Source organism: Sciurus carolinensis, unplaced genomic scaffold (genome assembly GCF_902686445.1).
Source record: "Sciurus carolinensis unplaced genomic scaffold, mSciCar1.2, whole genome shotgun sequence".
Taxonomy (NCBI): domain Eukaryota; kingdom Metazoa; phylum Chordata; class Mammalia; order Rodentia; family Sciuridae; genus Sciurus; species Sciurus carolinensis.
In genome coordinates, this window is record NW_025920158.1 from 642,091 (window position 1) to 666,624 (window position 24,534).

Sequence of the window (24,534 nt, forward strand, 5' to 3'; positions counted from 1 at the left end):
ATGGAGCGGGAGTGTGAGCGAGCTGAGTTGGCAAGTCGCTGGAGCCAGGAAAGCCGCCAGAGGTTAACAACGCACGCTCTGGGCCGCTGCTTCAGGTACGGGAGGAGGCGCTCCAGGAGGCCATGGCAGGTCGCGTATGGGCGGGGTGCGGCGGGGAAGAGGGGGGACTTCACGCTTCCTGGAGGCAGGCACCTCAAGCGTCCTGCTCACGGAAGAGAATGTCCTCCTGTTTTCGCGCATGCGCTCTGGATAGTGACGGCAGCTGTGTGGAGCCAAGATTGGCGCTCCTGGGTGCCTTCGCGTTTTTCTTGGTGGAGGTGCTCAACTGTGCAGTGTTGAAGTGGTTGAGAGTCCCAAGCTTCTATATGTACATACACAGACACTCACACATGCATACGCGCACACACACACACACACACACACACACACACACAAATATGTTACATAGTATTACATATATAACATTTCTCTCTCTCTCTCTCTCTCTCTCTCTCTCTCTATATATATATATATATATATATATATGAATACTCATTTGTCAGATTGCCAGGTGGGAGGGAGCTACCCTCCTCTATTCTGGGTATATACAATTAAAGCCTCTGTGTAGTGACTCTGTTTGCAGGAGCCAAGGTGGAATCTCACGCTAAGACTTCTCTGCAATGAAGGGTATGTCCCTTATTAACATTTAACTGGAGTCTAAATTTTTCCAGACATGTTTACTCCAGTGTTTATGAGTCACTCCTGAAAAATGCAGTCACAAACTTGATTTAATCTCAGTTCTTCCTTCGTGGCAAGTTGGGCTTCCCACTACACTGTCTAGCATATAGTGAGCATTCAATAAATTTCTGTGACTGTTGATAATAAAATTTAATTATACATGAGATGTAAAGGAGCATCTTTTTCAGATTCCATTGATTTCTAATGAAAAGATAATTATCATACAAAATGAATGAAAGTTTATATAGTGTTTTCTTGTTTTTTAGACTCCAGGAAAAAGTGTTAATAGAATTAATAGCAAAAAACTTGATTGAGAGGAAATTTTTTAGGTACTCATAGGAGTAAGCTAGTTTTACAGCTTCAGAAATCCACACTGACACACTAGCAGTTCATACGCTAATCAGAAATAAATTCCAAACTGTTATAGAAGCAGAACTGCAAAAGCTATTAACTTTCTGCAACCATTTCCTATTTGCAAATCAGAGGAATTATTATATATACATATTTAAAAGTTTAAAAAGTACACATAAAATGGTATATTAATGCTCCTATTCCATTATATAATGTATACATATATATGCATGTGTGTGTGTGTGTGTGTGTGTGTGTGTGTGCATGTGTGTGAGTGTATATCATATTGAGGTAGGACAGGAAAAAGATGAAAGATAGGTAGAAATGTGACAAAAAGGAGAAAGAGGAGACTGCAACTTTAATCCAAAAGTCTTGTGCTGAAGTTCCTCAGAACTTTTTCTCTGGAGGCCAGTTTTTCTCCTAGGCCTGTCACTACCAAACTCAAAAAATCTGTGAATCTTAAGTGACTACAAATTCACTCACTTATGAAGATTGCCTTCTATACTGTTAATGTACTAAGACTGTTCTTTTAGAATAGGTTGAACAAAGGATATTGTAATCTTTTTTCTTTTTTTAAAGATAGGCTATTTTAAGAACCTATAATATAGGTACATTTGCAATGTTACCTATGAACCAAGTAGGGGAGACCACATAGACCCAAGGATCCTGAGACCTGCCAGATCACCATAAATTGTCTTGTGTCACCAGGCTGATTCTACCCGCACATACCTCTCTATACCCACCCTCACACGTTTTCTTTAAAAGAAGACTGTGACCCCCAAAACATTGGTTCCCACTCTTCAGATAACTGGTATTCTGCTTTGAGAATGTAGATTTTCACCTCTTACTTTTCCTCTGATAAAACCTGATACATTCTTCCATTCTTCCTGTCTCAAGAGCTTGCAAGATCCAGGTAGAGGTTTCCTCTGCCCAGGGACCTCCTTGAACCCCATTCTGGTACAACACTAATCTGAATTTGTTACATTTTCTATATACAAGTCAAATTCTCTAATTTAAAGTCCACTTTTTCATTTTCCATGCAGTCATAACTTAATTTATAATTTATAAAGAGGATGTTTAATTAAATAACTGATCCATTCTCTATTATAAGACTATCTCCTCTTTTTAATTTGCAGAAATTAACAGAAAGCATAAATGTTTTAAACCTTGGATCATATGAGACACAACAATTTAATAAACTAAATTATTATCTTGCATATCTCTTAGTGAAATAAGAAAAACATAATCTACCACTGCCAAATTTGATCATTCTGATTCATTAGTCACAACAGATTAAATTAGAATCCATTAAATGTGAAGTATTATTGTGATATGCAAAGTTGTCTTTGAAGACGGATGTTCATTGTAACAAATGACTAAGCAGTGGCTCTCTGCTAATTCCTGCCATGTATGCAATGGAAACTTTATTATCATAGCTAGAACTCAAGAGACATTTAGTTTGCTATGCTCTTTCACATTATTAAAATAGGCTCTGTTAGTATGTTCTGCATTTAAGAACACTTGACATACATGAATGCAACTAACTAACATTATCATGAACAGAGAACAGCCAGGAAGGATGAATTTTACTGAGCAGGACTCTACTCGTTTATAATAAACTAATCTTATAAGTAAAAGCTGTATCAAAGAGAAACTAAAATGTCATAACACTATTAAAGCGGAAAATGAGCTTATGGATTGGTGAGTGAGCTCATCAAATTGGACACTTACTATATTGACGAGTTTTCCATTTCTAGCTAGGTTTCTCTTGTCATAAAACAAGTGAATTCCCAATATTATTTAAAGCCGATCACCATTTTATCTTTTTTTTTTATTTGTATTTATGACTTAAGGTATTATTTTAATGAACTTGAATCTTTAAGAACATATTTAATTTTAATATGAAAAATAAAATTGGAATGAATTTAGTTTAACTACTGAAATTTACATTTTATAAAACAACAGAAATGCCTTCCAGAAATGGGAAAGGAGGTGGAGATGGACAAAGGCAGCCTACACAACTTGCTATTTATTCTTGTGATAACACATTTTATACATTTTTTCTATTGGTTTACAATTAGTCCCATTGCAACTGGTGCCATATAAAATCCTGAATTTTTAACACTTTGTACGAAATTGTGTTATAAAAAATCATAACCAGATCCAGATTAGTCATTGAACATCAGTAAATGTTTGGGTTGGACTGAATGATTAATGTCCATCATCTTACTCCTGGAATCATTTTTCTTATAATCATTATTTTGTTGATTCAAAGGGTGTTCAGATTCCGAATCTGCCTCTTACTAGATGTGTGGTCTAGAGAAAGAAAAGTCACTTAATCTGCTCTGTGCTTCAGATTCATCATCAGCAAGTCAGGAAAAATAATGGTACTGATGTTATTTGGGTTAAATTAAATAAAGTATGAATATACTTAGTACAATGCCTATTTCCATTCAATTCTCATAATTTCCTATATGAAGATGATTATGTATGTAACATAAAATATCTACTTGAGTTTAAATTTTCTAACAAGCAAATCGAAACCTTAAAAAATCCAGGACCAATTTTTCTATCATCTGTGATGTGTAATTAGGAAGGCAAAAATTGAAAATTTCACAAATGTTTGAATTAATACTAATTCTTAGTAAACATTTCTATGATCATACCCTTAAGGATTTAGAAAAATATTCTTATTCTTTTCATATGATATAGTGTTTGGGGAATTTGCAGAGAAACAATTGATCAATTTTTAAATGTCTATTATTGACATGAGTCAAAACTTTCAAAATTGGTTATGGTCTCTTTTATACCATTAATGTCAAGTATCTTTTTATTGCAAATATTTGGATTTTTTGGGCTATCCCTTCTCCCCACTGTAAATCCTAAGTCTTCAGGAGTGTATACTTGTAAGAACTGAACGAATTGCTGAGATCCTGTGAAGTCAAATTGATGCATTTCTTTACACTTTAACAGTAATCAGAGACTGGAATATATGTGTCATCCAGATAGTATCACACTGGGGTAGCTATGCTACCTGGGGTATAAGAATCAGAGACTCGAGTAACTACAAATAATTAAAAGATTTTTTTTTCAAGTGGATACTTGGTGATAGTAAAGCAAAACTAAACTGACTTGCCATGATTGTAGTAGAACCAAAAAAAAGCTGAATTTGACTTAAAGGATGGCATGGTATCCAGTGGAGTCAGGCCTCCAGAACTCTTGGACAAAAAGCTTCTTTAGATTTGAAGACCACTGTGGGGAGTAAAATAAGTACTGAAAATGGGAATCTTTACTCCAAAAGTCCACCACTGCCATGACCCTGCTACTGACATTTCTGCTGTTCCTTCTAACCATCCTTCCTCTCCTTTAAACTATCAACTACTTTCTTCTCCTTCAATTCTATTTTCTCCTGACTTCTTTTTATACTTCAGTTATATATTCATAATTTTGGATCATTCACTACAGACATCCTCAAATTTGTAAACTTTTGATGTCTCTTCTCCCTGTCAACTATTTCATTCCCTAGATTTTGAGTTGAGTATAGAATGTGAATCTAGTTTTTTTTTTCATTTTTTAATTTGGTGCCTGGGATCATGAACCAGGGCCTTGTGCATTCTAGATAAGTGCTGTCCCACTGAGCTACAATCCCATGCCCTGAATATAATTTTTTACCTCATGTAAAAATTTTCCTCAAAAAGTTGTGTAAGCTAGTATTAGAAGAAAGAGTTTAATGCTAGAACAACATTTGAATGTTGCAGTCAAAATGATTAACCAGTTTCAGACTCATGGTGAACATGGTACATATCTCTTTTTCCAATTAAATCTATTTGACCCTGACTTTTAGTGTATAGCTATAAGTGTTCTAGCATTATTTTAGTGTCTAGCATTTATTAAGTTGAAATGAAAAATAAAAAGTAAATGGAACAGGAAAGAAAAGAACAGAATAAAAATATTCTAGGATAAGAGAAAGAATATTTACCCCATCTTTTCTATACTTCCATATATTATGATAACTAAATAGTCCTAATTAATAAAAAATTCTTCTTGTAAAAAATTCTAACAAATGTGGAAATAATTATAACATCACAAAACCATCATATTTCAGTCCCTAGTAAAATAACTGATTCTGACATTATCAATAAATGAAACCATTAGTGGAAAGGATGATGGAAAACTTTGAAATGGAGAGGTCAGTTGTTAGTCCTGATCAATCCTAAAGTGAAAACAGGGGACCAACAAGATTAACTATATTAACTGATGTGATAGGGTCTAATATGGAGCCACCAGGAAGAAATATTCTTAAAAAAAAAGAAAGAAAAGAAAAAAGAAAAGAAAGGAAGGAAGAAAAAAACCTGAATGTTAGTTTCTAAAGTTGGTGTTCAACTATAAAAAGTGCTGAATATGCAGGAACAAGGTAAACAAGGAGAGAAAAAGAATAATCCAGAACGTGGCATATTCTAGAGGACAGTGAACATAGCTTCTTTAAGCAGTCAATGAATGGACACAAGAAACGTGAACTGGAACCATTGAGACCTGTGACCCATAATAACCACATGCAATGTGTAGACTTGAGTCCTGATTAAAACAAGTCAAATATAAAGAGGCATTTTTGATGAAAACTGGGGACATTTGTTTACCAAATAGGAAATAGTACCAAGGGGCATTTAACTATGGAACAGGGATTATGCAATAATAATTTTATCATTATCAGTTGTGATGTGATATTGTGATTTGCAAAAAAATTAGCCATGATATTTAGAGATAAATTCTGAAGTATGGAGAAATTAAATAAAATATGTCTTGAGTTTTGTTTAAATATTTCAGAAAAAACAAAAATCAAGAGTATATTTGAAAAAATTGACAAAATTTGATAATTGTTGAATTTAAGATATAAATATATGATGTTCTTTTGTACAGTTCTCTATACTTTTTAGTATGATAAACATTTTTTAACATTTTAATATAAAAATAATTTAGGAAAGCCATAGGGTAAAAAAAAAATCAATAACTTTACTACTCTGAACATTATTTCCAAAACAGAAATAACACGATGCAAATTCCTGATGAAAATAACATACATAACCCTCCCTCACCACAATAAATGAAACACATTACCTTTTAAAATATATATTTTGAAAAGAATATTCTGTTTTTTTCCCATAACCCCATGAAAATAAAAGCAGTATATTTCTTTGCAAAGGGAATAGTAAATCTTTTAAAATTTGTCCATTTTCTACTCAATGCATTGGATACTCCAATATATATATTTAAAGCAGAATGAAAATAAGCTACAATTTCACTGTATGTACACTTTTGAAGGAAGCTGAAAGGAAACCACAGACAGTGCAATGAGCACAGTAAAGGGATAACAGAATAGATGAAATATGTTTGGCTTATATTTTGATAAGGATTATAAAAACAAATTAAAATTGTAATACTTTAAATGAAGTAAGAGTAAAATTTTATGAGTATTTAAGAAGAAATATTATTTCTTTAGGTATATACATTAAAGTGCTCTTATATTATGTATTGAATTGACATCAATGTAAAATGCTTTCCTATATAAGTATACAATTGCTTCCTGCATTTAACACTTAACTATCACATGTAATTAAATCTCTATAATCGCACAAAACTCAACTCAAAATGGATCAAGGTCCTAGGAATTAGACCAGAGATCCTGCACCAAATAGATGAAAATGTAGGCCCAAATCTTCATCATGTTGGCTTAAGACCAGACATCCTTAACATGACTCCCAAAGCACAAAAAATAAAAGAAAGAATCAAAAGATGGGATGGATTCAAACTAAAAAGCTTTTTCTCAGCAAAGAAAACAATAATGTGAAGAGAAAGCCTAGAGAGTGGGAGAAAATATTTACTACATGCACATCAGATAGAGCACTAATCTCCAGAATTTATAAAGAACTCAAAAAACTTTACACCAATAATACAATGAACCCAATCAATAAATGGGCTAAAGAACTGAACAGACATTTCCCAGAGGAAGATATATAAGTAATCAACAGATACATTAAAAAATGTTCAACATCTCTAGTAATTAGATAAATGCAAATCAAAACTACCCTAATATTTCATCTCACTCCAATTAGAATGGGTATTATCAAGAACACAAGCAACCATAGGTGTTGGCAAGAATGTAAGGAAAAACACACTCATGCATTGCTGATGGAGTTGCAAATTGGTGCAGCTACTCTGGAAATCAGTATGGAGATTCCTCAGAAAACCTGAAATGAACCCACCATTTGACCGAGCTATTCCATTCCTGGGTCTGTACCCAAAGGACTTAAAACCAGCAAACTACATTGATGCAGTCACATCAATATTTATAGCAGCTAAATTCACAAATACTAGATTGCAGAACCAACCTAGATGCCCATCAATAAATGAATGGATAGAGAAACTGTGGTATATATACACAATGGAATATTACTCAGTCATAAAGAAGGATAAATTTATGGCATTTGCAGGGAAATGGGTTGAGCTGGAGAATATCATGCTAAGTGAGATAAGCCAATCCCAAAAAACCAAAGGCAGAATGTTTTCTCTGATAGCTTGATAGGTGGATGCTGATATGTAATGGGTAAGGGAGGGCATAAGTGAGGAATGGAGGATCTTTGGATTGCATAGAGGGAAATGAGGGGAGGGGAAGGGTGGGGGAAGAAAAGATTGTGGAATGTGACAAATATCATTACAAATAAGATTACATGAATGGTGTGACTCTACACTGTGTACATCCAGAGAAATAAAATGTTGTGTCCCATTCGTACAACAATAAATCAAAATGCATTTTGTTATCAAGTATAACTAAATAGAACAAACAATAAAAATACTGAAAAAAAATTAAGAAGATCTCTATAACCAAGTATAAGTCCCTAGGTATTTTCTTATATTGATATGGTCCTTCTGATTTATTATCTTAATTAATGTTATATATATATAAATACAGCAACTTTCATTGTTTTGGACTTTCTTCCTTACCACATGCAGTCAATATAGTCAAAGATATTACTTGATTTATCTTCTCTATACTTCATAAACTTTACCCAAATACTCCATCGTCATGTACAAGGCTCTCACATTTTCTCACTTGGTTCCTGCTGTAGTTACTTAGTAACTATCTGCACTAACAAAGACAGTAATAAAGAAAAGAAATAAATTTAACAGCAAAAATAATTAACAAATTTAGTAAAACCAAAAACTGTATTTTTGTCTACAAAGATCAATAAAAATGATGTAGACTGTTGAACAGAATGAGAGAGAAGATATAAAATATCAATATTAAGGATGAGGAGAGAGGAAAGCACTGCAGATTTTATAGACATTAAGAGGATAATAAGAGAATGTCGTGAGCAATTATATGAAAGGAAATTTGAAGACTAAGATGTAGTGAAAATAATTATTTAAAAGACATTAATTCCAAAATCTTAATGAAGAACAAATGAATAATCTGATTATACTTGCATTTAATAAGGAAATTGGGGTTTAAGTCTAAAAAATCTCCATAAAGAAAATTTCAGGCCCAGATGACTTTCCTGGTAAATCGTTACAAAAACACTCAAGAACAGATTTCCAGTATTCTAAATACTCTTCTGGAAAATCAAAAAGAAGACAATACTTTCTAACTCCTTACATAAACCATAATTATATTGATATAAACACCATAAAAAGACATTATAATGGGCTGGGGAGATAGCTCAGTTTGTAGAGTGCTTCCCCTGTAAGCACAAGGCCCTGGGTTCGATCCCCAGCACCACACACACACACACACAAAAAGACATTATAAGAAAAGATGGGAGTATATCTTATGGGTGGAGCCATTCCTTAGCATGTGTGAGGCCCTGGCTGGATACCAAGCAGGGGATATAAAGAGAAACACATGCACTAATATCCTCATGAACACAGAAGCAAAAGTTGTATCTATTATAACAAGACTATGGGAAATATGCTCCAGAAATATAATCTCAATTGAAATTTAAAATCATTAAATACAATTCATCATACTAGAAGACTTAAAGAGAAAAATTTTACAATTATTCTAAGTTGAAATGATGTTTGACCAAGTAAAATAACTATTCATAATAAAAGTTCTCAGAATAATAGGAATAGGACCAAACTTCATTAGTTTGATGAAGAATTATGTGTGAAAATCCCTCAGTTAACAAAATATTTAATAGTGAATGATACCATGCTTTCCCATAAGATTGGAAATTCAGCAAGGATATCTTATCTGCTCTTACTAGTTTTATTCAATATTGTACTAGAGATGTTATTGTACTAGAGGAATAAGGCAAGAAAAATAACAAACAACATCCAGATTGGAAAGAAATGAATTGGGCTATCTTTATTGTTGACAAGAACATTGTTAGAAATCTACAAAAAGAAGTAAATTTAGAAAGACTGACAATGCAAGAGAAATATATAAGAATAATTTTATTTTATCAACAAAGGAATTGAAAAAAAAACCATTTTCATTAACAATGAAGATATAATATACTTAGAAACAAATTTGGAAAAAGATATGCAAAACTGTTCACTAATAATGACAAATATTGCCTTGAGAAATTAAGATTTTAATAAATGGAGATATATGTGATGCTTATGGACAATAAGAATAGATATATTTATGGTTTTGATTGTTTCCAAATTGATTCATATCTTCAACATAATTACAATCAAAAGTTCACCAGACATTTTTTCTTTTAGAAATTGACAAACCAAATTTAAGTGGAATTGCAAAGGAGCTAGAATAATGAAACAGCTTTTTAAAATACAAAGTTAATGAACTTACAATATCTGGGGACATATCATTAAAACCCACCTTTACCAAGAAGTGTGGTATTAATGTAGTGATGATAAACAGTATCAACAGAAAAGAATGGAAAGAACAGAATTAGACTCTTTGTATATAAGTCAACTCTTTTTGACAAAGGTGTCAAATCAATTCAATTAAGAAAGGATAATTTTTCAACAAGTTGATCTGAAAAATTGAGTTAAAAATATGCAAGTAAATCAATGAAACCTAACATCTCTTGTCACACATATGCAAAAAATTAACTGGAAATGAACAAGAGAACTCAACGTGAGATATCTAGGATAAAACTGTGATGTTGCAAGTTGATTCTGGGTGTTGCTAGAATTTCTTAAATAGAATATGGAAAATTCAAACTACAAAGAATCCTGTTAATAAATTTGATTTCTCAATTGAAATTTTTCTAAAACACACAGAAACTTGTTCTTTAGAGATACTAATTAAAAATGGAAAAGAAAGTTATAAAGGAGAAGAAAATATTATAATATTTTTATCTGACAATAGACCTTCATTAGGATATATAAATCAGCAAACTATACAATACCAAGTGAACACTTCCAATTTGGAAATGGGAAAATGATGTGAACAGAAATCATCAAAAATATGAATTGCAAATAAACACATGAAAAGAAGGTCAATTACATTAGGATTCAGGAAATGACAAATTAAAAACCATGATGAGATACTACTATATACCTTTTTAAAAGGGTAAAATTAGAAGACTAATAGTACCAAGTGTTAGAAAGGTACAATCACTTTGGAAAGCACCTAGGCGGTTTTTAGAATATTAAGTACATACCTGCAAAATAAGTAAACAGAAATGAAATAATATGTTATAGGAGACGTGTATACCAATACCCACAACAACTTAATCTTAAAAAAATCCAAACAATGATTAATAGGTGAATGGATAATATATTGTGGTATACAATGGAATATTACTCAGAAGAAAAACTCAAAACAACATGAATGAATCTTGAAATAGATAAAATGAGGTAAAGAAGCAGATCTTAGAGTGCATAGAGTATATGATTATATTTGTATAATAATGAACTTTCCAAATGAATTCATAACATCCGAAAACAAATCAGTGATTGCCTGGGGATAGTGGGGTGGTGGATGGAATAGATTGAAAAAGGCATGTGGGAACTTTTTGAAGAGATAGATTTCTTCATTATCTCAATTGTGGTTATGGTTTTGTGGCTAAATTCATGTATCCAAAACTAATCAAATTACATGCTTTAAAATGTGCAGTTTTATTATATTTAATAGTATCTCAATGAACCTGTTAGGGAGAGAGAACCCTATATCTAAATCTGAAAATATTCTGCTTAATATTTTTCAGTTTCAGTAAAATTTGTATAATCCTCTAGAAAGCAGCCTCATAAAAATAATGTTTAAAATTGAGAGAATATTACTCAAAGAGTGAATTGATTAATAAATCAATGGAGTAGGAACAAAGAAAACACATAAGGATTTTACTTTGTTTATTCAATAAGTATATATTCCTGGATATATACAGTGATCAAAATAGAAGAGATCTTTTACTTCATGTTTACACCATACAATTACTATAAACTTATTATATAATTTTTACTTGCAAAAGCTTACAATTATTTCTCAGTCATAAAAGGAATAAAAACTGCATTTAATAAATTATTTATATCGATAATCCTAGATTATACAGAAGATTTTTAAAAGTCCTGTATTTTATTTTGTCCATATCTTCCAAAATAAAACCCAAACCTGTTTTAGCTTGACACATCTTTCACAAATTGATTTGTGCCCTCATGTGCTAGAATACATAGGGCACATGAGAGACTTTTCATTAATATTGCAGTCTTCAATGCCACTGCCAATCCAGACGTATGGTCTGTATTTCTTACTTTGAAACACAGTCCAAGTAGCCAATTGGATGAGTAATGAAGCTTGATGTGCTGATGCATCATGTAAATAAAGCAGATGTTAACTAAAATCTCATCAAATTATACAAATGCAACATGGGTCACATGGGTCACCACATGTCAATATCCAGTTGAGTTCGCCATAAGGCATTGATTAAAATGAGTAAGAAACAAAATTGATCTCAGTTAAGCCAAAAGCCTTTAGAATATCAAAATCTGAGCAAATGCAATCATATCAATTTTATATTTTATGTTATATAACTTTTACATCATGATTGAATCAAATATAGTCATAATATAATCAAAAACCTTAATTCTCAGAAAATGTTTTTATGTTATTGGTCTCCCAATCTTTAGAACAACCTACTGTTCCTCAAGAAAAATCCAAAGAGTGAATGGAGAAAGTAAATCTATTCCAAGAAACTAGTAGACATCCAGTAGACAAAGTACTTCCCAGGACCCATGATGTGAGAAGGACATTCCGTGAATTAAGAGAGGTCACCCGTTCAAAAGAGTCGAATAAAAGAGTGAGGTTTCTACAGGTGGTGATCAGGAGACATTATGCCTAGCAGGAAGCAAACATGGGTACAAGGATTGGGTCTGGGAAAAAGAGTGGGGGAAAAGTGAAAAGGCAAGTGGGAAGCTACCGTGGTTGCATAGAGAAGATAGGACTATTTCCTCCACAGTTAGGAGGAAACTGAAGCAGGTGGCGATGGATAACTGAGAAGCAGAAAGGGTGAAAATTGGAATATTTAATTTTTCCTGTAACTGAAATTATAATTGGATCCATTAATATTTTAACTCTATAAAACCAGTTCTCTGTGGAGCTACTTCATGGTTTGCCTATTTCTGCTCTCCTTGCTGCTCACATCATTTCATGTCTTACCAATAGGTTAGATACCTACTCCAGTTAACACAACTGGTAGTGCCTGGTTTGCAGTCTGTTACTTTTTACCCTCAACATTAAATGCAATTGGATCTTGGAAATTATCTAGTAATATGTCTTTATCTCACACAGAAAAAAACCAAGACCCAGGAAAATTAGACAATCTGCCCAAGATCTCACAGGCAGTGTCATTTTGAGGTCATGATTATTTCAAAGAATAGAAGAATGGTCATGAATTTAACCCATCTACCCTATCTTGAGTAATAGAACCACAGGATGTAATTTGCAAAAGTGGACTTGTTCTACTAAATATTGCACTAACTTTATTATATCCAATATGCACAACTACTTTGAAAACATCTTTTGACCAAATCTTTACTATTAAAAAACGACAATGGAGGGACTGGGGAGATAGCTCAGTTGGTAGAGTGCTTGCCCTATAAGCACAAGACCCTGGGTTAGATCCCCATCACCCAAAAAAAAAAAAAAAAAAGACAATGAATATGTTTAATACTAGCTCTTTAACATTCTTTTTAGTTTGGGGATCAGTGTACTTTTTATTTATCTTTGGAAACAAAGGAATGGTTATAAAAAGAACCAGAGAAAAGAGGGAACTTTTCTAGATGAAATAAAAATAAAGTCTTGAGAAATATTTGAACCTATGTCCAAACAGCCATACTCTACAGGGTTAAAACTGAAAAATTCATAGTATTGCTGAATTGATAAATACTGTTTTCTGAAGCTTAATTTTAGAAAAGTTTGTCACTGACATCAAAATATAGGCTGTGCTTAAAATGTACATTTTAAAACTTTACTGGAATGAAACCTATTCATTTTTAAAACAGAGTACTTACTGATTCAGCACAGGTGTGTAGGCAGTTTTATCCTCATCAATGGTAGTGACCATCAATGTAATCAGTTGGGGCCAAAAATCCACATTCTTGGTGGTTGGCCTCTGATCTTCCCGAGGAATGTCCTGTTTCTTATTCAGCTCACAAGGCACACAATATGCAAAAGAAAAGGTTAAATGGGATGACTTCAGTTAGATATCACTGTCAAATAGGGGGATCAGATAAAAATGTTATGAGAAACTCTTACCTCATCTGAGACAAAGCTAGTAAACTCAGGTTTCCTTTCTTCATTTGAATGGCATCTCACAGGATAAATTCAGAAAGGCCAGGCCCGTATTTCTAATCACTACTTTGTTTTGGTTTACCTTCCAGTGCTTTTTTATTTGGTTCTAGAATAAATGTTTCTTTTTCCTCTAACTACTGAAGTTTATGCTCATAGAAATTATTGCAGAAATTAACCCCTCGATATGACTTTTTTCACAAATAGAGATTGAACTTCATGTATGTAAAGTTGTGTGTGTTTGTGTGTGTGTGTGTGTGTGTGTATGTGTGCGTGTGTAACTTATCATGCACAGATGTTTTATCCAAGGTCACAGAGTGTGCAGAATTCAAAACTGCCTGGTTACAAAATCATACTGCAAAATTCTACAATGTATACCTATTACATGAATATCTGGAATTTCCCCAGTATGCCCACAAATTTATCCAGTTAACTAAAATTTGGTAAATCTATCCTTTTCTTTTTTCCTATTCATCTAAATAATCTTTGAATGTTCAATTTACTCTACTTCCAGAATTCTTTAACTCTCACCTCTAGAAAGTACAGTGTTGCCTGGCATGATCAGAATTTACTTCAACCTATACACTTCCTTTCAACATACAGAAAAATTATTCTGGTTATTTATTTTGTTGGGTATTCTTACAGCATTTTTTCACATTTACTGTTAAAATTTGGTGAAAAATATAGGCAGAAATAATTTCTACTCAAGTATGCAAATAAGTGGGAAGCATATGGCTTATATGACGATTTTTGCTAAATCATCTATAAGCTTATAGGTCTAAGACATCTGAAAACTTCAATTTGTGGCTAAGAAAACACAGACTCTGATGAAAATGGTATATTCAGTTTTGTATGGCCCAAACTATTGTCTTGTTTAAGTGCCATGTCTTTTGTCATGACTAGATCAATCACCTATGTTGAATGACTATATATGTATATCTTCCAATGTCAGCTAAAACATATACCTGGGAAAATCTTCACCCTATTATTATTCTCACTTAAGTTAAAATATTGCCCCATAGTGCATTCACTTAATACTACAGACCTGTAAACACAGATTAGAATGTACTTTTAGGGACACATATTTCCCTAGGGCACTTCCAAAAACTATTTATTTTATGTTGAAAACAAATGATGTTAAAATTTGCAGAGCTAAATTAAAATGTTCAAAAAAATTAGTTGTTGACATAAATTACTTCAAATGGCCTAAATGTACTATAAGAAATCTTCAGAATATTAAGAACTTTGCTTATATCTTATCCCTGAGAACCACTTGAAACTCCTTGGCAGGATTCCTCCTTCAATTCCTAAGGTATATCAGGTTCTATCAGTGCATCTTCAGGAAGAACAAGGCAAGTTTGTAAATACCCAGCTTGTCCAACTTTTAAGTTAGATTTTTTAAATCAAAATTTATCTTTATTTTGTGAACATAACTTTATTATTGCCACAATGATGTAATTATTGACTCATTATATTAAACCCAAAATATCTCTCTCACTCACCTGCTCACTGTCTCTCTCACTGTCTACTATTGCTCTCTCTCTCTCTGAAGCATTTAGAAATTTGGACAACCTGGTGAGTTGTGAAGGCTGTAAATAAAATTAGTTCTGATGACCACAGTGGGCTATATTAGGATATTAATCACCATGATGAGTACATGGCCAAATAACATGTCTTACATATTTTAAGTAATATGATTAAATAAAAGGAAATTATTATAAATGATATGTCTAACATCATACCACTTATCATCTAAAGCAAAGACTGATATGGAAAAGGGTAGAGACAGCGTAATTGAATATGCATTAATTCTGAATCCCCTTAGGTGTCACATATTGTACTTCCATTGCTCTTTTCTATGACACCAGAGGATTATTAATGCTGCAATATTTTGCATTAAATTCCATATATATTGCATCAGAATAAACCAAACTGGATGCTGAATCATTAATTTTATACACAGCACACTCAGCAGCATAAATCATGCTTTCTCCACTTTAAGAGACTTCATGTTTAAAATCAGGTGTATTGTGATATTTACTGAGTTTCTTAAGAATTAAATTTTCTAAGTAACTTATTAATATAGCCTATAAACCTATTAGATATTTCACCTTATCATTGGAAAAATTAAGGTAATGGATGATAAGAAAACTTAGGAAACATAATAAGTGTATTCTTATTTACTGAAATTCCTCTGTATTAATATTTATCATAAAAAGATATGTACCCATTATAGACTCTTTAATTACAACAAAATTTTATAACATGTTCATAAAATATAGTTTATTAGATCAATTGAAGTTAAGGTGATTATTATAATAGTGGCTAAAATTATTTTATTGAAGGAGTATTATGATAAGAGATTTGAAAGAAAGTCTGTGAGGGTGCAATGGGGAGATAATTTTTTGAAGCAGAATGTTGCTAGGGTCTAGAATTGGCTGAAAAGGCTTCCAATGGTTGTTCACAAAGGATAGTTTACTACTGAAAAGTATATGCAGACAAGGTGATAAGATGTACACTACACTTTCATGACACCAAATATGAAAATATAAGCATATCCCATCAAGAGAAGATCAATATAGAGAATCATGACATGCAGAAAAAAAGGAATGAAGTAACAGATGACATTTTCATCTTAATGGGTCTTAATGCAATACTATGAAAATTGATATAAAATATTTCTATGGAATTTCACAGATTTGTTCAATGAGCATATAATTTTGAAATACCTCCTCTCAGGAGTTGATTGGAAAATGATCAAGGGGAGAGAAATGCAAAGATGCATAATTTAAATGCAAAGCACATGCCAGTTGTGTATTTGAAGAATTACTAGGAAGATGCATAAAAACAGCCTTTGAAAAAGTGTGTTTCTCTAACATTAGTTCTATTGGATGCTAGTATTTCTCTCTCTCTCTCTTCCATAAACAAACACACACACACACACACACACACACACACACACACACGCGAACACATACATAGTCCATGCTCAAATGACTTAAGAAAACATTTGCTTAAATGAAGTTAGTTATTTCCAGACTTCCTGAAGCCTTCAATATGCTAACATGCATTGCATTTCTCTATTTGCTTTGTATAATCATTCCTGGTAAAACCTGTTAACACAGATTGCTAGTCTCCATCCCACTCCCAGAATTCTTGATTCAGAATGATGAAGTCTGATCATCTGCATGTATAATGACTTTCAAGTAATGCCCATGCTGCTGGTCCAGGAATGGATTCAAGAATTACTTCTCAAAGAGCTAATATTAGAACATTATTTCTCAAATGTATATGAATTTGGTAAGATCTTCCACTCTTACCTATTCCTCTCTTTATCTTGCAAAACTTTCCACAAAATAAGTTCCTTCATTTTCTCCCTGCCCGCCCATTATGGATTACCATCCACATACCAGAGAAAGTATTCCTCTGAAAATACTTTGGAAAATGAAAGACAGAAAAAAATCTTGGGTCAAATGTTAAAGGAACTTGTGTCATATCAAACAGGCTTCATTTTAACCAAACTTGATAGGGACCATTAAACATGGGAGTACTTGGGTGCATTTGTGTTTTATATGTCATGGCAGTAGCAGAAGTTTAATGGAAGGGAAGGGAAACATTTTGAAAAGAGTTAATAAATAAAATTGGGAGAAGAAGTTGACTTGTTGATAAGAAAAAAGAGAGAAATGGAGGAATCAAGTGGAGCCATCCAAAAGGTAATTAGGTAAGCAAGTCTGAAGTTTCAAAAGCATTCTGAACTGTAGAAAGAATTCCAAGAGTAATGCATGATACAGCTGAAATAATGGAGTAAAAAAGATTACTCAAAGAGAGGGAGAAGAACACAAGCGTGGAAAAAACCTTGGGGAAAAATCTAAAACAGAACAAAATTTTATAAAGAGATGAAGAAGTGATGGAGAAAGTCTTCTGTTGAGATAGAAGGGAACATGACTCAAGAGTATAGGTAGGAGGATTAACTTCAAGAGTAAATGAAGAAGCTGGCAGATGACAGAGCCATGAAGGCAAATATTGTTGATGGTCAGGAAGAACAGCTAGGTCTTCCATCTGAAGAGAAGAGGTGCTAAGACATGGTTCTGGAGGTGTAGAACCTGACAGGAATAAGAGTTAGTCTTGTTTTGGACCCATAGTGGCCCTGCTAGCTATCTTGCCAGCTCTAGTGAACTTACAATGATACTACTCTGGACCATCATGGATTTTCTTCAGTACTGGATCTAGAAACCAAGGAACAGAGTGTTGGGGTTGGTATGGTAGTGCACAATGAAAGCAGAAAAGGGGAATGAGGTGAAGGGAGGAAGATAGGAATTGGAAAGAAGATGGAGAAACAGATTCAGAGGTGAGTAAGGCATGAGAAGGGTATAAAGGGCAGGTGGGCAGGTGAGCAAGTGGTTGTAGTCAGCAGGTCAGGTGGGCAGGTGGTTGTACTCAGCAGGTCATTTGTGTTTATGCATTTAATCCATGAGTGGGAGGCAAGGAGAGGTTAGATGAAGGACTGTAGAGTTAGATCTAGGAGAGCAGAGGGAAGTGACCCTCGAAGTAAGATAAATCTATAATGTCTCTGAACAGCATTTACAGAATGTGTGTGTGTGTGTGTGTTTAGGTGACTGCTGCCATGTGCATAATGAGATGGGTTTAGGAAGCAACAATGAAATGTCCTGACAATAAGGTTCATTGATGCAAACAATTTGAAAAGTCAGCATGGCATGGATACAAAGGAAATACAATGAGGTAATAGCTGAACATGAACATTTAGAAATAAATTAACTTTAAAATATAATAAAATATGGCAAGATAAATCAATATTAAACCATGAACTATACAGCTCTGTATGTAATGTGTTTGTAACTTCCTCGGACCCTGAGTTGGTGGTTTACCTCCTCATACTTCTGAGATAAAGAAATCTTAGCTCTAGAATTTCAAAGGTTAGAGAAAAGGAAATTTGTCACTGCTTTAAGAGGCAAACGGGTTGGACCCACCCCGGCCGGCGGCGGCCCTGAGGGGCAGTTGGGGATACTAGCGGAAAGACGCGGAGGACTGGACTGGCCGGCAGGGGAGGCGGGCTGCGCGCTGCCTGCAGGGCTGTAGAACGTGCGCCAGGGCGTAGGTAGCACGGCAAGTCTCTAGGGCAGGGCCAGGGCTCAGGGAGCTGGTATCCAGACCTCCCATCAGGGCTCCAGGACCTGCCGCTGCGCACCCGGGCACAGTACAACTTCAGGTCGGAGAACCCCGGCGGTTTCGAGCCCCTGCCCGCCGCGCCGCCCGCCTCCTTTTAGCCGCCGCCCAACGCCTTCCTGCAGCTGTTGCAGTCGCTGCAGGCGCCGCTGCCTAGCACCTTCCGGCCGCCCCGCGCGTGCTTTCCGTATGGCGGGGGCGCCCTGCAGCCGTCGCGTCAGCAGCTCTACGGAGGCTATCAGGCCAGCCAGGGCAGCGACGATGACTGGGACGACGAGTGGGACGACAGCTCCACGGTGGCCGATGAACCTGGCGCACTGGGCAGCGGCGCCTACCTGGGCCTTGATGGCTCGTCGGCAGTGGGCGGTGGCGCCGCTGGCCGCTACCGCTTGTCCAAGTGCTCCGACTTGTCCCTGGGCTCCCACTGTGGATCTGTACCTCCACAGCATCACCCGTCGGGGGCCAAGAGCTCGGCCCCGGTGACCCTCAACCTCACCCGCTTCTCCACTTTTGTCATATCGGGTGGGAGGCCTTCGTGTTGGGCGAGGCATCAGGCTCCATGAAGGATAGGGACAAACTATGCGTGGTGCTACGGCCCTATGGCCCTGAGTGGCAGGAGAACCCTTACCCCTTCCAGTGCACTATCGACGACCCCACCAAGCAGACTAAGTTTCAAAGGTATGAAGAGCTATATTTCCTACAAGCTGGTACCCACGCACATGCAGGTGCCAATGCACAGGCACTACAAGCACTTTGGCTCTATGTGCACCTGGCTGAGAAGTTCCATCATCTCTGTGCCCCACTTGCCGAGAAGCAGGCCACTGGCCCCTTCGAAGAGGACTTCATCTCCAAGTGCAAGAAAGACCTGATCTGCTGGGTGAACCACATGGCCAGCCACCGAGTGCTGGCACAGTGTGACGTCTTCCAGCACTTCTTGACCTGCCCCAGTAGCACAGATGAGAAGGCCTGGAAACAGGGCAAGAGGAAGGCTGAGAAGGACGAGATGGTGGGCACCAATTTCTTCATGACTCTGAGCACACCACCCGCACGCAGCCGCTCTTGACCTGCAGGAGGTGGAGAGCAAGATAGATGGCTTCAAGTGCTTCCCCAAGAAGATGGATGACAGCACACTGCAGCTCAACCACACTGCCAACAAGTTCCCACGCAAGCAGGTGACGGGCTTCAAGAAGGAGTATCAGAAGGTGGGCCAATCTTTCCGTGGCCTCAGTCAGGCCTTTGAGCTGGACCAGCAGCCTTTCTCAACAGGCCTAAATCAGGCCATTGCCTTCACTGGAGATGCCTATGACGCCATTTGCGAGCTCTTTGCCGAGCAGCCCAGGCAGGACCTGGACCCAGTCATGGACCTGTTAGTGCTGTATCAAGGGCACCTGGCCAACTTCCCGGATATCATCCACGTTCAGAAAGGAGCTCTTACCAAAGTAAAGGAGAGTAGGGGACACATGGAAGAAGGGAAGATGGAGGTCCAAAAGGCTGATGGCATTCAGGATCGCTGGAACACTATTTCTTTTGCCACATTGGCTGAAATTGACCACTTCCATTCGAGTAAGAGACTTTAAATCAGAGATGCAGCATTTCTTACAACAACAAGAAATATTTTTTCAAAAAGTGACCCAGAATTTGGAAGAAGCTCTTCACAAATATGATAGTGTTTAATGACTGGACATTGGATTGTGAACTTTTTCAGTTCAAGAATAAGTTCTGCAGCAGAATAAAAACTGCTCTCAAAGAGCTATTGCCAACTATCAGTGGTGGTACAAGGATGGTTTTGTGTTCAACTGAAAGCCAGCTGAATATATAATTATGTAGGAGAGAAATCTTTAATATGGCTATATCATAGAAACAGTACCACACATTGTAACTAAATTATACTATGTATGCCTACACTACCATTGTAACTTTTGGAATAATGATTATAATATTTGCCTTATTGCTTTTTGAAGTATGGGTATTTTAGTGCATACTTTGTAGACCTCAAAACCCATGAAGGGTCTCAAAGAAGCCGGCTGGATAAAAGCCTGCTGTGGATGCCTTTTCACTGTCAGATTGGGATCACCTAAATTCAACCTGTTCTCTGTTTACAAACTCCAATTAGAGCAGTTATGCAACTTTGTGCCTTTAGACTCTTGGTTTTCATTTTGTGTCCCCACCCCCACCCCCACCCAAAGGAAGCCACAACTTTTCTGCCATTCATCAATTGAAGGACATCTAGGTTGCTTCCACAATCTGGCTATTGTGAATTGAGCAGCAATGAACAGTGATGTGGCTGTATCTCTGTAGTATGCTGATTTTAAGTCCTTTGGGTATAGGCCAAGGAGTGGGATAGCTGGGTCAAATTGTGGTTCCATTCCAAGCTTTCTGAGTCATCTCCATACTGCTTTCCAGAGTGGCTGCACTAATTTGCAACCCCACCAGAAATGTATGAGTATACCTTTTTCCCCCACATCCTTGCCAACACCTATTGTTGCTTGTGTTCTTAATAATCGCCATTCTAATTGGGGTGAGATGGAATCTTAGTGTAGTTTTGATTTGCATTTCTCTTATTACTAGAGATGTTGAACATTTTTTCATATATCTGTTGATTGCTTGTACATCTTCTTCTGTGAAGTATCTGTTCATTTCCTTAGCCCAAAATATGACTATATTTTCTATCAAACTTCAGTAATCTTTAACTCTAGAAGAAGGAAGATAGAGTGAATAGGCACTAAAGAACATTTAAGTTTTCAATGTCTGGTTTCCTGACCTTGTATGACCTTGAATGTGCCACTCAGTCTTAGTTCCTTTATCTGCAGTGCACAGAAATTACAGTAGGAGTTTTTGGTAGGCTTTTTACCCGGAGTGTAATTAAAGAACAAAGAAAAGAGGTACAATGCTGTGGGTGAAGCTAAAAGTTGTTGGCAAAAGTTGAGAAGGGTGAGGGAAGAAAATGTTTGCATTTAATTATTGTGTTGGTATTTTCTCTTCTTTTCTTGTCTGTGTACAGTCCCCTTGATTTACTACAGATTCAAGATCCTGGAATCTAGTCTGTCTATCTTTTTCTGAGTGGAAAAAGAGGTGTTGTATACCTGGTGTGATACCAAGGTGCTCACATAAAGTTATACATCTTGATTATTCTTCTTCCTCTTCCACTATTTGTCTGCTAGGTAGAAGCCTCCAAAAGCACTTTCGTACCCTGTGTTTTTGGTCTTCTGTTCACCCTTCATACTGAAAGCAGATTCATATCACTATGCTTAAGTATAATTAAACCATTGAGCTTTAGACTTCTAGAATTTCAAAGATAAGTAATTTTCACATGATTACTCTAGAAGCCATCTTACCATTTTGATGACTTTCTTTTTGGTGGAAGTCTGTGAAGAACTGAAAACTGAATTCCCTGGGTCATCCCATTGTGTCTATGCCTGGCAATTTATAGTGCCCCAAACTGAGCAGAATGAAACCAACAGTAGTTGGGAGAAGCAGATAAAACAGTTATGGTGATATGAACAATAAAATTAAATAATTTAGTGGGAGACTTTGGGATAAGAGGGAACTGAAGATAAAACAGTGACAATAATTAAGAATGCTCTAAAACTGGGGGAAAATCAAATGGAAACAAATTTAGAACTAGATCCTGTTTGTACCTGTAACTCTCAAACTACAAATGAGTGCTCTGTAATTCTGGCAGTCAGGAGCATAAGGAGTGCTTAGAGATTTCACATAAGCATGGATAACTTCGTTCAATGAAAGATTTCTTTCTCAAGCAAGATATATAACTCCAAGAAAAAATTATCTTAGTGTTATTAGTGTGGAGGAATAGTTTCCATCTGGGTCTATAAACCTTATAACTAGGTCTTGGAAATGAGGCTAAAAAGTAAGAAATGAAGGCTATATATTTTTAAATATAGTCTACATGTTTTGTTATCAGTTAAGAAAAATAGGTGGAAATTAAGGCAATCCTCAATTTTCTTATCTTTAAAATGAAGATAATATTTGGCATTAATATTTGGAAATAAATGAAGACCATCCAAACGGGAACAAAGTAATTTTTTTCCATTTTCATTCAGTTCTTGCTATAGCAAGTCAATTAGCTACATCACTTTCCTTTGGCAAAGACTCAATGGCAGAGAGGAAGTAGCAAAGTCTCAAAGTAACAAACAGGGAAGGCTTCAGGTATATCATTATATTAGTCATTGTTCTCTAGAGGGAAAGAATCAACAGGAAGTATGATCATAAAAAGGGAATTTATTAGATTGGCTTACACAGCAAGAAGCTAGATAGTTCGCAAAGGCCATGGACTATCTCGCTGAAGCTGGTGTACTGGAAGAACAAGCAGCTGCACAGTCCAAGATGCAGAAGCCCCAGAACAAGAAAGATCAACAGTGCTACCCTAGTCTTAGATGAAGACTTCTGGAAACTACCTGGAGAATCACCGGCAGAGTCCACTTTGGAAGAGTGAAGAAGTGAGAGTCCAATATCCTCAGATGACCCAAGAACCCATTCAGGAGCTCGCATCTGCATCTCCTTCCTTGTTTTTCCATCTTTTATTCCATCCTATTGGGCAGTGCTGCTCATGCTTAGGGAGGGTCTCCACTTCAGTTCACTATCCCACCTTCCAATCATTCCTAGACACACCCTCATGGACACACCCAGAAGCCTCTTAATCATAGGCATATCTTAATCCAATCAAGTTGACAATTCAAATTAACCATTAAAACCATGATTAGAAGCTGTAGGCATAGGGAAGCTGGAATTCAGTTAAACAGAAGTACACTCTGTGATTGGTTTGGAGAGCATATTGGGTTTTCTCTGGCTGATCCTGAGTTGGAAGTGAGGACAAAATACAAGGAACTGGAAGCCATTAACCAAGTTCTGACCAATCTGGGTCAATTATATCAGCTGTCATTTGTCTTTTTAGAATGATCTCTGTAGATTGTGAGTCAGAATTCTGTCATATATGGTCTCTTCAAGGATAACCTAGTGTGTGTGTGTGTGTGTGTGTGTGTGTGTGTGTGTGTACGTATTGAACTTGGAATTTGTTGAAAAGATGCCTGTTGCTGGTTTTGGAGGTAAGAGAATTATGATTGGGCAATAAGGGGAAAGTTGCAATCTCTGGAAGACTGAAGCAGGAAGGCAATTCCTCTGATGTCAGGAATGTCCCCCAGAATGCCTTGAAGTAGTAAAGGGCACTTGGAGAAATTCTCTCCCTCAATCCTGTCTAAATGTAGACTAGGATAAATACTCTCCCTTTTCCTCACTGACAAACTGTTCATATCAATGTTTCCAAGGATATTAAATCTCCTGAGAGTCTGAAACTTTTTTTGCCTCTTTTTTTTGTTTTCTTTTGGAAGGGCATGATAGTTTATTTTTAAAAATTGTACCACACTGATCATGATGACCAGCATACACATGATAAAGGCTTTTCTCTTGGGTATCAACAATGCAGTATTTTTGTATACTGAAATGTTTCAATAGGACCAAGAACATTAAGAAAATAAAGGTCTTAGATGAAAATGGACACTAATAACGCTGGTATC

At 35.9% G+C, this 24,534-nt stretch overlaps 1 pseudogene; it reads left to right on the forward strand.

Moving 5' to 3' along the window:
• LOC124974636 (sorting nexin-18-like) lies at nt 1-20,677 on the forward strand (annotated as a pseudogene).
• Nucleotides 20,678-24,534: the final 3,857 nt, after the last annotated feature.